The following is an 18,783-nucleotide window of genomic DNA, read 5'->3' as shown; positions in this document are numbered from 1 at the left end:
TTGTTGATACTCAGAAATTGAGAAATGAGGGTTTCCTCAGCCCCTTTCATCCTTGGTATCCAGACATACTTACCAATTCAACTCATCCAATGAGAGCTCAGGATTTGGCCAATGTAAATGCACACCGTGATTGGGTACTTCTGGGTTATCTAAAGTGACCTAGCGAGCTACTACGGATCACTGGTATTAACATTGCAATGGCAGTATCGAAAGAAAATCTGGTGCTTTCACTCTATAGGGATGAGTGCATACTTTTGCATAAAGAATACCAACTATATGTCTTGCCCAGAATACTGGAATCCAAAAAAAAAATATTCCTGGTGAAACAGATTCATAATGGAAAACCCCATGAAGTAGAAGAAATTTCATGTGAATTAAAATCCCATGATATGGAGACCCAGGTGTAATCAGATCTACATACTATCTCAATTGAGAAGCCCCCTGAAGAAGATAAAGCACCTAGAGAAGAAACTCAATGGATTAGGGAAAATGAAGAGGAGGCCCCTGAAAGAGCAACCCAATTCGAAGAGAAACCCTAAAAAGTGAAACCCAGTGGAAATCCGAAGAACTGCTTGCTAATCCTATTGAAAACACTTTGCGCATTGAAACAAAGCATAAAAGGAATGAAGGGAAGTGAAGGAAGAGGAAGTGTCCAACGAGATTTGTGAAATCCCCTTTAAGAAGTCTCGGCACGAAGAACAACTTTTGGATTTGAAAAAGGCTTCATGGTTTTCCCGGAATGTCTCTCCAAAGTTTGGTTGTCTTTCTGCCTCTCTCTACTCAAAAACTCCTCTTGCTGCATTAAAATACAACTTGTCTTCCTTGGTGCAATGGCAAACTTTTATAATAAAAAACGAGAGGTAGCGGGGGGGTCAAATCTCGACCTCCCCACCGTTCGTTGGTGATACAATGTGATATGGTGTTATCGGATAATATAAAAAATAAATTGAAATGATTTGGTGGCAGGGTCAATGGACTTGCCACCCCACACCATAACCATAATACAACGTATATTATTAAATTTTATGGGCCATAGGCCTTATCCAATAGTGTTGGCGGAGGTTAGATATGTTTAGTTGGAGCTCGATCAATATGGTGGAGCCACGAACAATGGCAAGCTCCGCCTTTTTTTTATGCCAATCTATATCATAACCATAATAAATATAATCAACGGAGTCATTATAACAAGAAACAAACATTAGCGTAATTGCTAACGCACCAGATTTGTAGGGTAATGGTCACGGGATTGAATCTCGTCCAATCCGTCGATTTGTTAACATAATTTTGGCCAATCTGTAAAGGCCATGTGACGCCCGCTGATAAGGCCACGTGTTGCCTTGCAGTTGGTCCATATGCCACCAACCAAAAATTGCCACTTGTCAACATTTCATTGGTTCACTTGCTTTAACCAAAAGCTGCCATTTGTCGCTCTCCTGATGCCACGTGGCGGTAGAAAACTTGACCCTTGACTACCCAGAACAATGAATTGATTGTTGGCTTTGACCAATTTGACTTTGACTTTGACCTTCTCTAACCAAAACTTTGACCTTTAATAACTTCTGCAAACGAAGTCAGACTTTTCCTGTTCAAATTGCATTGGAATCGTTTTTGTAAAGACTGATATTCCATTTCAATCAAATGTAAAGACTGATATTAAGTTTTATATTTTATCAGATTGACAGATTTCCTTTTTCCAAAATTCTATCAAATTAAATGCATCTACGTACCTGATTCTTTGCGTACCTAATTCTCCCGTCTGGTGTTGATCACATTGCTCCAAGTTTTCTGATTCCATTACCAAACCAACTTATTCCTCCTTGCCTATTTGGGATCAACCTCTGCGGTTCCCAAATCCAGAGAACTTCGAAATTGGAAGTCCACTGGCCCCCGTGCCCAAAACTCCAAGAACAGTTGAAGACTTTCCAATTTTCAGTTCCAAAATCCAGCCTCTGGCTCATCCCTCCAACAGATTTATTTTCCGCTTCCTCTGTATATTTCTCCTCACTTTTCATGCTCCTCTTCCATCTATGTATATCATTCCTTGGCAGTCACCGCTTCCTACTTGGTGACACCTTTCCCTCTTTGTAGCGTGTCCATTTGTTCAAAGTTACAGGGATAATATTGACATGTATTAGTTTACTTTTAGGATTTTTTATTAGTTTTCTTCAAATGCCCATAGTTTATAATATTTATTTTATTTTGATTTAAATTTCATATTTTAATAATTATTTTAATATAATTTATTAATATTATGGGATATATAAATATATACCTTTATTTATAATTAACTTTAAATTTTACATTTATTTCTTTACAACCAAATTTACTTTATACTTTTAAATTTATATTATTGAAATTATTTAGGGTATTTTCTCCTTAATTAAGACACATTTAGGCAATATGCTTGGTGATGGGTGAGGTGTAACTTCTATCTGAAGCAATGTCGATTTTCAACATTTATTGTTAATTTAGAATATATATATATATAATATTGCAATACATGCAATATATGCATATGTAGCTATCATATGCATGCATTGTATGCATGCTAATACTCTTGTGCTCTCTATATTAAAGATGGGTCATTACATACATCCCTCCTTCAGAAAACTTCGTCCCGAAGTTAGAGGTTTGGTTTTTTTTTTTTTTAACCGTATATCAATACTTATTTTAGCGATTAGTACATTCTTGTTAGGGTTGCGTATCGAGGTTAAATTCTTATTTAATGTAACGACATTATAAAATTGGTGTTTTTATAATTTTAATGATCATGCCATGCCCCAACCAAGTTCCCAAGCTATTCTAAAATCATCCTATCCTTCCTAATCTCTTCCGCTCCCATCCTATCCGTCCTCTACTGGAGTATGCCATGGCGTCAGTTATACTGACCTAACCATTCATAACTCGAAGGATGGCAGCGTCGACTATATCGACCTGATTTCCCAATAGGCATCCGGCAGTGATCATCACACGTCTAGGGGAGCGTGACTCGCACAGTCCTCCCATGACTCTAGGTTTTGGAGGATAAACAGTGGGCAACACCTCCACCCCTCCTAGTAGAATTAGGGTTGATACCCTATCATGGAATCTCTTTGAGCTTCAATTGTTTTTGGAGTTTTTTCATCACGTAGTCAGTTTGGATATGATACTATCCGCAATGTAAACACTTGCCCACAAATTATAAGATATGCATCGATATATTCAAAATCAATTGTATTCAGATAACAATTTTCTATGCATTTTAATAAACTCTCATCTATGATATTGATCTTTGAGTTCATATAACTTACTTGGCTATATCTAGCCAATATATTTTTAAGTTCATTTTCACACCTAGTAGTCAAGTGTATCCCTTATTTTATTTCCATCTCATCATTCATGTTGATATGTAAAATTAAAATAAAACTAAAATTATAAATATCACATCCCTAACATAAGTCATGATTTATATAAGTATCCATGCACCAGCAACATTAAGCATAATAATTGGAAATCATTCTTACGTGTATTGATCGTGCATGAAATTTACAGCTTTCATTCCTATATGTTTAACGCTAAACATAGGTATAGCTGTTAGTTGTGAAAGTCCAATGATGTTGAAGTAGTGAATGAATAATAACATTGAGATGACTCCGAGTACACAATGTGGAGGAAAACTTCATCATTGAAAACCTTGGAAAGGACATCAAGGAGGCAGCAGTAGTAGGACATCAACCGACAATTTATAATTTTCTTTTGCTTCTTTTCAAGAGTAAAATTTTATATCATATTCGTTATCTTGGGTTAAGTCATTGTTTACATAAGAAAGAACTAGGCTATCATCTGAATACGCTTCTTCCCAACTTTTCTGATCGTATTTGCATATCTGGAGTGGTAAATAATAGAAAAACTAGAAATAGTAGTAGATCCATAATATAGTACAGTTATATGTTTATTAACGTGATGAGAATAGAGATCTTGCACAAGTGCCTTTTCCAATGGAAATTTACTATAAGAGTGGAATATCTAGATTTCCATTAACAGAAGTGAGAAGTTGACTGGTATCCAAAGGTAATCTATAGTGGTAAGAGTTTTTAGTTGAAGAGGAACTATCCCTCAATATTATATTAAAAATGGAGTACAATTGCATATTGGTTGGGTAAGCTACGTTCATGTTCTCTATTAATGAGAATAAGAATAAAGAGACTTCGTAATTTTCTCTACCTCAGAAGACAGATTTATTTTTTTTGTTGTTGTTGCCTATTTATGTAGGGGTATCTGTAATTAGGCAAAGATGGAAGCTGCCAAGGAGAATATTCTGAATCAGAGTGATTTCTAAGCAGACTGAAAATCTATCGAATCTGTCTTTCGAAGCAAACAAATCAAAATCTATTATTTCAAAATCTATATTGGCAGTCAGTAAGGACGATAAGATCCACGACAAACCAAAAGGAAACTCATTTCTGTATCATTTTTATTTTACATTGACAAAATGTTTAGATGTTATGAAGAATATTAGGAGGAGCTTGTAAATTGCATGACTTCTCTGTCACAAAACAGTTTTTGCCATTGCAAAATTGAAGAATTGTCAATGAAGATTTCTCTATATTGAATAGTGGTCACCTATTCCATGATGGTATTGATAGGAGGTATTATGCTTATTCAATTATATGTCTGTCTATAGAAGGTACATGACCTAATAACACAGAATTTAGATGGAGAGGTATGGATGGTATAGTTCTGATGTGCCAAATAGAAATATTCATAGCTTTAACTCAAGAAATGCGAGATTTTTCTTTAACAAGGACAATTCACAGGGTGCGTACATGACAGCCAATCCCTTTCTCCTCCAATCCAAACATGTTTATTTTAGATTGTACAGTACAATGTTCAGATTGTGTTCTAATATCTTTCATTCCTCAAAATTTCTGGGTCTTAAAATTTACAAATTAGTTTTAATGTGGAACAGAAATGCAAACTAGATTTTTTTTTAATAACTACCCGTATTTGGGCACACTGATGTTTCAAGAGCTCTATGTTAAGAACTTTTGGCAATAAGGATGTTAGTTCTTCAGTGACAGATCAGGCTTTTACTTGAACAAAAGTGCTCTGTTTACCTTGAACCCTAAGTCTCCCAAGTGACTATAAGAAACTATAATAAAGCTTACAAGCCAAATTGCTTAGTCTGAAAGTGATCCTAGTGCTTCAGAATTAGCTATGAAATCTGAGTAAAAGAGCATCTTGAGGATCTTGTAAAAATTCTTCTTGTTCTACAATATAGACAGTACACATTAGAGAATAAACAGGGGTAAAATTCTGAAGTGTGAAGATACAGGAGTGTGCAGAGTTCAGGAATTTCAATGGGGACTTGGTTTAGTGACAATGGTGATCTGCTTCATCCTATGATGTCACCTATTGCACTCTCGTAGAGCAATATATGGCGAAATTATGAAACCCATTCTTCTTAAGTGGATTACCCATCTAAGCAAACGGGACCAGTACATTGCTCATCTTTTCTGATTTAAGTTTTAGGAACTTCCCATTGTCCTAAAAAAAAAAAGAAAAAAAACATACATGTGAGTAGACACTGGTTCCACCCAATCCCTTGTTGTATAACTTAATGATTCCGGGACTAATTTAAAATGGCTGGTAATTTCCTTTCTTTTATTCTAGGAAATGATTGATCAGGATTGCTCTCCCCACACCTATATCAAAGGAGGCCTTCCACTCTTCAAGTACATATTGCATCAATTGATCCTATACTTCTTGTAATAGACTTGAATATAAGTTAGCCAAGATTATGACAACAAATTCTCTTTTTTTTGAAAAAGTGTATTTATCTCAAGTTGCTCTCGTTTACAGATTTACTATAGGTTTACCGTAAGCATTGCCAATGAACTGTGAATAGCAAGCTATTAGAAGAGAACTCTTGTAAGAAAAATCCTTTGAAACAGAACTGGCATAAATGATACATTTCCTTTGCAACAAATTTTATTTTCAAAAATCTGCAAGTGGTTTAACATTCACTGATGAAGTTCTTAAAGGGCAACGAAAGCTGAAAATGATACGTACATTTGAGAGAAACTTGTTAAGAGCCACAAATTCTGCAAAGCTCATGATTCCATTTCTGTCTTATCATCTGTTGGGCAATCGAATCTGAGAAGTGGAGATTACCAGCAGCTAGAGCTTTCTTCAGATCGAAAGCATTGATTTGGCCTATTCCCTGGACATCTACACTTTCAAACCATGCTCTCAATCTCTCTTCATTGGCCATCCCCACTAATATTTTGATATTGGAGTAAGGAAGGAGATTGTCACAGTAAATTGAACAACTAAAGCTTGTTCCATGTTTAAAATGTAAGGTTTTTTTTTTTTTAAAAACCAAATCGAGACAGAAACTTCTTTTGTCTTTTTTTTATTTTGTTTGGAATAACCACTGGCATGCACGTGGGGTATTTACACAAAATATGTGTGAAAGAGGCAAAGAAAACAAAACCTCTTTGCCTCACAGATTTAATCAGAATGAGACCACAACGAGACCTAATTGACAAAACGAACAAAATAATGCATGATGACCATCTAAATTTCTGGGAACAAAGACTAAATAAGACACTCCTTTTTATAATTCTCAGACCCGTGAGTAAATGAGTAGAGGCATAAAGATTCATTGTAGCCACGAGGAATTTTTATACAAATTTAAATGTTAAGATGGAACGAAAATCAAACGAAATAACCAATCTATATGTTACAACAACACACTATCAAGGTGTAACAGGGTTTTGAAATGGAAGAGTGGACACGAATGCATCAAGACTGCAATCTATGAATCCTGGACATGATGGCCCAATGACCAAATTTAATGACGCTGAGTGATTCCCTGTGCATGCCCTTTGCATGTGTTTTGTGCTCAGAACCCTGAGGCCCTAAAGCTTCCTTATGTGGCAAACTGGGTGGAATGTAGGGTAATAAACATCCGGTGTAATAATAATATTGAACCCTCTCAACCATAAGCATAAGCCATAGCCAGAATGTGAAACACAGAACAAATACAAATTAACAGTTGCAAAGAGAAAATAACATTGGCATATTGGATCTGTTTTGTTTCATAATTAGGATGATTTACTAATTAACAAACAATTAACATAACTAAACTACCATGGTTGTTATAGTGAAAAGCCAGGCTATCGAGTCCAGAAACCTCAGGAATCGAATACCAATCTACTTAAAGTGAGAACGCGTATTTGAATTTATGAGCTCGCAAAGTGCTTCAAGCAAAGTGGAGACCCGAGCGACACCAATTCCACTAACACCTGTCTCTTGATGAATGCTCCCACCGTCATACCACCGCATGTTCCTTTATCCTATGGTGGTTGACACACATCAAAGGTTTAGATCCTTAATTTCATCATTTAACACTAATCGCCATCTAAGAATAAATTTCAACGCGTCAGGTGTTTAAATTGATGTGTGAGCACCGTGTCTTTTATATGCATGCAGGGTCGTTAGTTTTTATCTAACAGGTGTTAGTTTTTATCTAACAGGTGTCAGTGATATTTCTAAGTGCATATCGTTAATGAGGTATATTTGTATATTAATCATCCATACAATGTTTACTGCAGTGCATTGTTGTCGGGTTAATATCATTTGTAGCAATATCATATTAAACTTCAAATAATCCACAGTGAATCCCAAGTCCAACAGATTATAGCTTTTGAACAATTATACGTCCACTACCAATCATTAGAATTGCCTGTACAAATTCGCAGATAGTGCACAGCTATGTTTCTCTTGCGAATTTTATCAGAAGGCTTAACGGAGTATCCTTAATGTAAATCTGCTACAGTCTCTAATCTAGCCCCTAAAACAAATCTTTCAGCAGGGTCCGACTTCTTCAGGAAACCTCCGTTCTGCTCCAGAATCCTTGGGTTGCTTCGCGTAAAATTGTCCTTAGAGGATTCGGATTTCCTCCCTCAGATAACTTCGGGTACCTTAGGTTTTAATTTGCCGTTACAGGGTTCTCGATTGCTTCAGAATAATTTGTTTCTAGCTAAATTTTCTGAAGTTATTATCTATTATCAATACAAGTTTCTTTGTGGTAAACTTAGGCTGTCGTTGCAATCGCCGCTAATTTGTATGGTTTACCAAAAGGGTTTGTGCCTTTCAAATTCTGCTTGACAAAGCTATGGAATGGGAAAAATTGTGAACTATATGTCGGTTAATAAGAATACAATGAGTCGGATGGTTCAAAGTGTTCATGACTTTTGGTCAATGTCAATTCAGATATCAATTGCATTGCTTATTCTCTAACCTTGACCTATTACTCATTATCATCATAACTAGGTCCAGAGTATTTGATTTTTCAGTGCTTAAATCTCAAGAGGGATAGCTGTAATAAGCCCTAAAAACACTCTGGTTTGATTTATAATGATTATTATCTGGTGTTGACTGATTTGAGGTCTGATCTGAAATCACTGTGACTGATATTAAGTTTACAGTGGTTTGTTTTGAGGCATCTCTGAAGTCTAGGACACTGTACTTGGCATTAAGATTGGTCTTGTGCATTTGTCCCTTGCATATTGGTAATTACCTTGAATAAAGGTCGACAAGTTTTCTTTAACAACAGTCACTCATTACAGATTTTTAACACATATCAGATCTGAATATGAATAAGATTGAGCTCTAAGAACATTGCAAATAATTGATCTTGTGCTAATTTTCACTTCTTTTTTATCATTCTTGTCACTGATTCTTAGTTTGCAGTAGTCTGATATAAATTCCAGAGGTCTGATTTCAGGCTCACGGTGGTATTTTCATTAGCATATCTTGGTCTTTTAGGCATCTCACTCTTTGGGTGAAGGTCTCTTGGCCTTGAAGATTTACTTTCTCTTATTCTTGTTGACTGTCATAATCACATTCAGAACTGAAGTTAAGCATACAATGATATAATCAGCCTAAAATTTAGCTATTATAAACCTAAGACACGTGAGAGGTTAACACACATTAACTAAAGGCTAAATCTTTATTGAGTTTTCTGGCCTCTAATGCCCATTCTAGGATTAATCTCATAGTTAAAGCAATCTGATCTGATTTATTGAAGTCTGATACATCCCTAATCCTTTTATGCATTTAGTAGTTAATAACAGCCTTTTTCCTTCTAAGTTTGTCACTGTTTTGGGCTTGCTACTTCAAATCTGATTTGTTGGAAGACTGCTTCCAGGACTAATCCACTGTGGCTGTAACAGACCTTCCACAGTTCGGTTTTGGTCTTTCGTGACTGTAGCTTCAAGTTGATCTTTTAACTATACTTACAGTGCCTCCAATCAACTCGACACTAAATCCTTTACTTACTAGCTGACTAGCCCTCAAATGTCTCTTTATTCCTTGATGTGACTATCCACAGAAAATGCATAGACTTTTGAAGATTTCGGATTACTGAGGTGACACAGTATTCTTAATTTGAAGGGTGATTTCAGATCTTAATAGTATTCTTAATTTGAAGGGTTATTTCAGATCTTAATATTTATACCCAGAATTTCGCTATCTTAATATTTATGCCCAAAATTTCGCTCCTACTAAAGATTCGACCTTGAATGGGCTATTAATCTAGCCTCTTGGTCCTTTCAAAAACAGTACTTCTATCCTCTTGAAATTACTTCACTATCTTGTTCAAGCTGCGGCCTAATCATGTAGTTATGCTCAGAATGTCAACTTCTTTGTACAATTATGACCTTCTAACTGCCCTTGTGCCAAAAGTTTTGAATTTGTAAATTTAACACTCAGTGTTAAATAGGAGAACTCTCTTAGTATTAATTATAATTCCAGCTATATGATGGTAGCCACTAAGGTCCCAAGTGTTTAAACTAAGCTCTGGTTCCAAATGTAAAGACTGATATTAAGTTTTATATTTTATCAGATTGACAGATTTCCTTTTTTCAACATTCTATCAAATTAAATGCATCTGCATACCTGATTCTCCCGTCCGGTGTTGATCACATTGCTCCAAGTTTTCTGATTCCATTACCAAACCAACTTATTCCTCCCTGCCTATCTGGGATCAACCTCTACGGTTCCCAGATCCAGAGAACTTCGAAATTGGAAGTCCACTGGCCCCCGTGCCCAAAACTCCAAGAACAGTTGAAGACTTTCCAATTTTCAGTTCCAAAATCCAGTCTCTAGCTCATCCCTCCAACAGATTTATTTTTCCCCTTCTTCTGTATATTTCTCCCCACCTTTTCATGCCCCTCTTCCGTCTATGTTGGTGACACCTTTCCCTCTTTGTAACGTGTAACTCCATTTGTTCAAAGTTACAGGGATATTGACGTGTATTAGTTTACTTTTAGGATTTTTTATTAGTTTTCTTCAAATGCCCATAGTTTATAATATTTATTTTATTTTGATTTAAATTTCATATTTTAATAATTATTTTAATATAATTTATTAATATTATGGGATATATAAATATATACCTTTATTTATAATTAACTTTAAATTTTACACATATTTCTTTATAACCAAATTTACTTTATACTTTTAAATTTATATTATTGAAATTATTTAGAGTATTTTCTCCTTAATTAAGACACATTTAGGCAATATGCTTGGTGATGGGTGAGGTGTAACTTCTATCTGAAGCAGTGTCGATTTTCAACATTTATTGTTAATTTAGAATATATATATATATATATAATAGTGCAATACATGCAATACATGCATATGTAGCTATCATATGCATGCATTGTATGCATGCTAATACTCTTGTGCTCTCTATATTAAATATGGGTCATTAGAGTTTTTCCAAGCTCTACGCAATAACATTGTTTTTACTCGAATCTGATAACTTTGAATTTTGGCCATTAATCCCTTTTGGATTAATCCGGATAATTTCTTGATCATTACGGATCATTCTGGATCATTCCTCCCCACTAAGACCTTTTGGACTACCAAAAGGCTTTACTTGGTTTTGATGTGAAGACAATGTTCCTCCACCTGTCCTGTATCACCAAGCCATTTTGTCTTGTGCACCTGTCTCATCACAATCAGTTGTAAAACCACCATCACAATTGAAAACACATTGTTAGTTGTCTGCATGTTTCCACATCTTTTTGTTTCTATTTCTTTCGCCATAACCCATGTACAACACATCAATAGCAATAATAAAAACAAAGATGCTAATGTAAACAAACCAATATGTTTACCCTTCTTGCCAGGTCTGCACGACAACACCTCATGTCGCAGTGTTGTTATCTCTTGAAGCATAGCATGGTCAGATCTACCTGCTACCACCATCTCGCTTTCTTGCTTCATATCAGCTTCTTTGCTCACTTTTGCAAACATGAGCAGGAAACTTTCACTGTTGATCCCCATTGATAAAATACGAGTCTCATGTTCAGACTTAGTTGCATGATTCTGCTGCATTGTGTTGTCCACTTCCTACTTGCCCTTTCGATTCATTTTCCGTTCTTGGAACTACTTAGGCTTTTGTTTAGGGTGTAGCTTCCAGCAGTGTTCTTTGTCATGGCCATCTTTCTTGCAGTACAAGCAAGATCGTTCCAAATCTTTCTTCTCGTCACGAAAACTTGGAATACTTTCTTCATACTTCGCCTCCTTCCTAATGGCCATCATCTTCTTGTATAAAGTTCTTCTCTTCCAACGGCAACACAATGGTTAGATAACCCACAACAAGTGCACGCTTCTCTATGCCATAAACTTTTCACGTCGTCAGTCTTCCTAAAATCTTTATTATACCTTAGATGATTGTCTTTGGTGCATGCCTATTGTCAAGATTTTGTGTTCATTCTTCCACCTAACATCTTGCATGCCTTACCACCAAAAAAAGATTCTTGTTGATCTTCTTGCATGACTAGCGCGTCGGAGGTATCCTCAATTTCATCTTGAGTGGTTGGCATATATGACGTATTCTCTAAATGTACACACATCTCATCATTTCTAATTACAAGAGGTATAGCAGAATTTTCTCCAACTTGCTCTTTCTTGGCCTTTTGCAACTCGAGATGCAATGTTCGCTTCTCGTCTTTTACGGCTTTGAGCAGTTTCTTGAGCTCTGCATTTTTCAGTCGAAGACTGTGGTTAACGTCCTCCAACTCTTGCATCCTTCCTCATTTCAAGCTTTTAGCCATGTCTACTTTCACAAATGCTTCTTTACCTAGTGATCATGCACACTTAAAAACCAAGCTATCAATAACCGCTCTGATACCACTTGATCTAAAATCCTAATCGAAATTGATACTGGTTCATTAACTTTTTAAAAGTGTTTGCATGTATTTAAAATCACCATGAAATAAAGCTCAATTTAAATGACATAAGCAACTTGTAAGGAAAATTAGCAGCAAATAAAGAGCAATAACCAAACACATAAGAGAAAATGACACCAGCACGTTGATAACAGAGTTCGGCTATCTTCAAGCCTACCTCTCCGAGCTCAATCTTTAATGGGGAGGCCTTTTTATTCAAAGTTTTCAAAATCCATCAAAAGTACATATAAAAATACTTTAACTACAATCCAAACTGACTTTGTTGTGTTTTTCTCTGTCTCTAGATCCTGTAGCAACTTTCAGATTTGAAAAAGGCTTCCTAGTTTGCCCGGAATGTCTCTCCAAAGTTTGGTTGTCTTGTTGTCCCTCTCTGCATAAAAACTCCTCTTGTTGCATAAAAATACAACTTGTCTTCCTTGGCGCAATGGCAAACTTTTATAATAAAAAACGAGAGGTCGAGGGGTCAAATCCAGACCTCCCTGTTGTTCGTTGGTGATACGATGTGATATGGTGTATATTGGATAATATACAAAAAAAAAAAAAATTGAAATGATTTGGTGGCAGGATCAATGGACCTGCCACCCCATACCATAACCATAATACAACATTTACTATTAAAGTTTATGGCCCATAGGCCTTATCCAATAACGATGACGGAAGCTATATATGTTTAGTTGGAGCTCAATGAATATGGTGGAGCCACCAACAATGGCGGCTCCACCTTTTTTTATGCCAATCTATATCGTAACCATAATAAATATAATCGGCGGAGTCATTATAACAAGAAACAAACGTTGATGCAGTTGATAAGGCATCGTATTTGTAGAGCAATGGTCACGAGATCAAATCTCGTCTGGTCCGTCAGTTTGTTAACATAATTTTGGCCAATCCATAAATGCCACGTGTCGCCCTCTGATAGGGCCACATGTTGCCTTGGGGTTGGTCCATATGCCACCAACCAAAAATTGCCACTTGTCAACATTTCATTAGTTCACCTTCTCCAACCAAAAAGTTGCCACTTGTCGCTCTCTCTTGATGCCACATGGCGGCCAGAACCTTGACCCTTGACTGCCCGGAACCATGAGTTGACCGTTGACTTTGATCTGTTGGACTTTGACTTTGCCCTTCTTTGACCAGAACTTCGACCTTTAATAACTTCTTCATAAAGAGTTGGATTTTTCCCATTCAAATTGTGTTGGAATCGATTTTCCAAGCTCTACGCGATAGCGCTGCTTTCGCTCGAATCCGATGACTTTGAATTTTCGGCCATTAATCCGTTTTGGATTAATCCAGGTCATTTATTGATCATTTCGGATCATTCCTTATCATTATGGATTAGCAACCCTGGTTAGGGTTGGCTGTAGGATTAGGAGGCATGACCAAGGTCTAAAACCGTTGGACAAAAGTCTGAAGTGGAATGCCGCAGTATTAAGGAGTTGGCCACAGGTTTTACGCTACTAAGGAGGTTGAACACGAGTAGTTTAGGGTTGTTGGAGCAACCCGCAAGGCACAAGAGCATTCGCTGGTGAGATCAAGGAGGTTGAGACTGAGTTTAGGGTTGCCACATCAACTAGAAGGAATCAACAATGACAACAAGGTGATTTGAGCATTGCCACATCAGCTGGAAGGAATCAGCAATGACAGCAGGGGTGATTGAGGATGTTGGTTAAGCCCTGGGCTAGTAGTTTGACGAGACTAAACAGCTGTAAGTATTTTGTATTACTTGTGTTTTGTATGAAGGGCAAATGAGAGACTAAAGGAATTGGTCTCAGCATTGGGTATTTGATCAAAGGACTAACATGTATATTAGCATTGTAGTAAGGTTTGTAAAGGGGCCATGATCTCTAGCACAGGAGCCCTAAGGTTTCCTTATTGAAGGACTAATAAGGAACATGTTTTGGAACATAAATATTGTGTATTGTTATTGATCTCCTTGCTATTATATTCTGATGCGTAAAGTTGTTTGAAGTTGTTGGCCATCTTCAGTGTGTTTATGTTCCTAGCTAAGGCGCATTTAGACCAAAACTGGGGTGTGTGGAAATTCCAACACATGGAAAATGCACCACTCAGGCATGAGGGCTTCTATCTGACATGTGTGGGGTCGTTAAACACTCCTTTGACTTAAGGATGAGGAGGATGTTGGCTTGATTAGAGGTGGTTTATTCTAGTTGGGAGATCTCACAATGACCTCTTGTAGTTTTTTTGAGAGGTTGGCCCCTTTGAAGGGGTTTTATTCATGATTTTGAGGGCATTCTCACCTTGGTGACTTATACATCCACATTGGTGGAGCCCTTTGTTGATTTGGGGTAGCATCGGATGTGCTCTAGCCATGAAAATTGGTGGAGAGGCTAAAGCACATGAGATCTCCAAGACCCAGAAATGGTTTGGGGAAATTCCACCCGGTTAGAGAAATATTAAAATAATTAATATTTTTAATGGAGTTCGTAAGTCTAAACTTAGGAAAATTAAAATATTAATAGGTATTAATATAAAACTGGGTGAGAATATTTTAAATGACATGGATCAAACCAAATCTAATCTTAGCCATTGATTAGAGATTTAATCTCGGTCGTTGAAGACTCAACAAAAAAGTATAAGAGGAGACTTGAGGGTCAATTGGAGACACACCAAGATTGATCAGTCAATTCGATTTTTTGGAGCGGGATTCGCTGAGAAAATTCGAACAAGTGATCTGAGTTGCAATGAGGGGTAGTGAGCGCATAGCAGAGAGGCAGAGATAGTGTCGAAGGGCCAGCGCAGTGATTGAGGAGGCTACGCAAAGCTAGCAGGAGCCACGCAGAAGGCCAAAGAGACTGCGCAGAGGCTAGCAGGGCCTACGTGGGTGACAAAGAAGGCCAGAGAGCTGACGCAGGGGGTTCCAGAGCTACGCAAAGGCCAACAGGGCTGACGCAAAGCCTCAAAGAAGCGTTGAAGGATTTTCGTGGAGCAGACTTGTTGAATATCTTCTTCCGAAGAGAGGTATTCCGAAGAGAGGTATTACTGCAAGATAGAAATCTCTGTTGGGTGAGCCAGTTTGGCACCCTTGTTGTACTCAAGAAAGTTGCTTAATAATAAAACCCTCAGAACTGCTGCGCAGGTTTTCCCAAGTTGGGTTTTTCCGGGGACGATTGTCCAAAAATAACGGTGTCCCTTGTGTGTTTGTCTGTTATTTCAGTAGATGAACTGTAGATGAGTTGAGATTGCATTTGTGTTTATTTTCAGTATTTATATGGTTAAATAACTTGTTAAGGAATAAATAAGTAGGTGAAATAAACTAGATAATGCAGGAAGAATTTAGACGTGTTAGACTTAGAAATTTCAACACCCTTAAGAGTCTTCCACTACACCCTTTGAGGAGTTTGTGGAGCCTCTACACACTTTGATGGCCTTTTAAGGCCAAAGATTGCAAGTTGACTCACCTCCTTCACTATATATTCTGAAGATGTCCCTCTTGCTTGGGCTTATTTCACTTTGATCATTGTACATGAGGCTTGACCACTTTATTATTGTATTTTAGACTAGATAATTGGAAAAAAATGTATTTTACTTCTTTATAGACTAGATCTAAGGATCTCACATGAGATATGATTATTTTATTGTAAAGGAAGTTAAACATTACTCCATATGAAGAGACACCCTTCCTCACTTGCTTAGGCTTATTTCACTTTGATCATTGTACATGAGGCTTAACCACTTTATTATTGTATTTCATACTAGATAATTGGAAAAAATTGTATTTTACTTCTTTATAGACTAGATCTAAGGATCTCACATGAGATATGATTATTTTATTGTAAAGGAAGTTAAGCATCACTCCATATGAAGAGAAACCCTTCCTCACTTGTAATCATGGTTGGATTTGGAGCAACGGAACCCTTTAGAGCTTCATTGAATATCTTTGGAGGCTCTTCCTTTAGAGATTCATTGAATATCTTTGGAGACTCTTTGGAAGAAACCCTTTTGTCTAATTCTTTCATGCCATGGACGGTTTATTAGGGCACTCTGTTGGAAGTCTTTTCTTGTGAATGTTCTGCAATGGATGGATGTTCATGGATCAATGGTATTTTGTGTTGATTTGATGAGTAAGTAGTTATCTTTAAATCCTTTTGGTAATTTATTCTGAGATGCGTTGAATGTGGTGTTACTTCTATAGTACTTGTAGTACACTCTCTTCTCCTTTTAAATAGGTCCCTTCACAAGACTATGGAAAGATTTCAGTGGAGGATCTTGCCCATTTTATTCTTGAATCTTGTTGGGATAATAGAGCAATTTAGTAGGGTTTGAAGTCGTCAACCCTAACTATCATCCTACTTTCACTTGCAACTTGTAAAAAAGGGAGTCATAATTGACCCCATAAGCCCAATGGAGAGACACTACTCTCTGATTCTTCCATCAAATTTATTCTCTCAATCAATTCAAAATTATTTGGTTGGAATTTATTCTCCATATCACCTTTGACTCAATACCTAAAATCCCAACAATTTTATTTGAGGGAAGGCCCCTTTGAGCCAAAGGACAACCAACATATCCCATCCTAGGGAAGCCCCCCTTGAGTTAGAGGAGATCCAGCTCAAAATGTAAAAGAGGATTGGTAGAGGTGTTAGTGGCCCCTTCATTGTTACACCAAAGATTTACTTGGGCTTCAAAACTTTATCTCAAGGAGGGTTTGTGTGATAAAAAAGCTATAATTCAATCTTTCTTCCAACATAAAAGAGGGTTGATGAGGTGTTAGTGGCTCCCTCTTTGTTACACCAAAGATTTACTTGGGCTTAAAGATTTTATCTCGTGAAGTGAGGGTTTGTGTGATAACAAAGGCATAATTCAATCTTTCTTCCAACATCTAAACTCATGTGAAGGGAGTTTCGTAATCCCCACCAAGTGTTGGCATTTCATATGCAACAATGCAATTGTGATCCTAATTGGCTCTAATACCAATTGTTAGGGTCAAAGAATGGCTCTAATACCAATTGTTTGGTCATCCCCATCAAGTGATGGTGTTGCATATGTGACAATGTAATCGTGATCCTAATTGGCTCTAACTTCATATGGTGGGGCTCAAAGAATAGCTCTAACCTCAAAATTTGGATGAGGGAAGGTCCTAAAATGTCAAAAATAACCATTTGTCACAAGTCCAAACCACAAAAGAATACTAAAAGCAAAAACACATCCAACTCTTCACTAATACAAGATTCACAGTACATGTTTGACATGAAAATAGAACCATGTGAGCAAGACACACTAGACATTCATTCACATTTAAAAAACATATATTCTAGGTATAGAAATATACCCTTGTAATCCTAACATGTGAGGAAGACACACTAGACATTCATTCACATTTAAAAACATATATTCTAGGTATAGAAATATACCCTTGTAATCCTAACATTAAAATCATAATCATGGAAAATACTACAATTCTACAACAAGTGGTTCCATACCACAAAGATGTACATAATACTAATCAAAGAACTACTTGACACATCCCATTGTAGAAGCTAGCATAGATCCCCCACAATTAAGTACACTAACTACAAAATACATGTGAAGAACCACATAAAAATACTCAATTACACATAGACATATATCGCATTTATGGCATATTCATGTCATAAATACAATCTCACACCACATATTTATGGGGAAAACTAAGTTATTTGTTAAAAACAAACATCAATCCATTACCTTTCCTTCAAATCTTTGGTCACCCCATTTGTTGGCCCTTTTATTCAAAGAAATGTCAAAGGAGAGTCGACCTATCGTATCCTAGGGAAGCCCCCCCGAGTCAGCCTAAAGTGTAAAAGAGGAGAATCGGCTAAAGTGTAAAAGAGGGTTGGTGAGGTGATAGTGGCCCCCTCTTTGTTGAACTAAAGACATACTTGGGCTTTGGGACTTTATCTAAAGAAGTGAGGGTCTATGTGATAATAAAAAAAACCCACAATTCAATCTTTCTTCCAACATCCAAAACTCATGTGAAGGGAGTTTGGTTATTCCCACCAAGTGATGTTGTTGCATATGTGACAATGCAATTGTGATCATAATTGGTTCTAATACCAATTGTTAGGGTCAAAGAATGGCTCTAAATTCAAAATTTGGATGAGAAAAGAGTTTGAACATCCCCATCAAGTGATAGTGTTGCATATGTGACAATGTAATTGTGATATTGATTGGCTATATTAGTTGTTGGGGGTCAAAGAATGGCTCTAACCTCAAAATTTGGATGAGAAGGGAAAGTCCTAAAACATCAAAAATAAAAATTTGCCATAAGTCCAAACCACAAAAGAATACTAAAAATAAAAAGGCATCGAACTCTTCACTAATACAAGATTCGCAAAACATGTTTGACATGAAAAGAGAACCATATGAGAGAGGGGCACTAGACATTCTTTCACATCAAAAAATAGATATTTCAGGTATATACCCTTATAATCCTAACATTAAACTAAAAATCATGGAAAATATTACAGTTCTACAACAAGTGGTTCCATACCACAGAAACATACATAATACTAATTAAATAACTTCTTGACAC

General features: G+C 36.7%; 1 protein-coding gene across 2 annotated transcripts in view; it reads right to left on the bottom strand.

Annotated features, from left to right (window-relative positions):
• Positions 1–18,783, bottom strand: part of LOC149140800 (DNA (cytosine-5)-methyltransferase CMT3-like) — a 362,012-nt gene that overhangs the window by 290,287 nt on the left and 52,942 nt on the right. The window lies entirely within an intron of this gene.

Source organism: Pinus tabuliformis, chromosome X (assembly GCF_031772625.1).
Source record: "Pinus tabuliformis cultivar Carrire ecotype Pingquan chromosome X, CPIR1, whole genome shotgun sequence".
NCBI classification, from domain to species: Eukaryota; Viridiplantae; Streptophyta; class Pinopsida; order Pinales; family Pinaceae; genus Pinus; species Pinus tabuliformis.
This window is presented reverse-complemented; position numbering and strand designations above follow the sequence as displayed.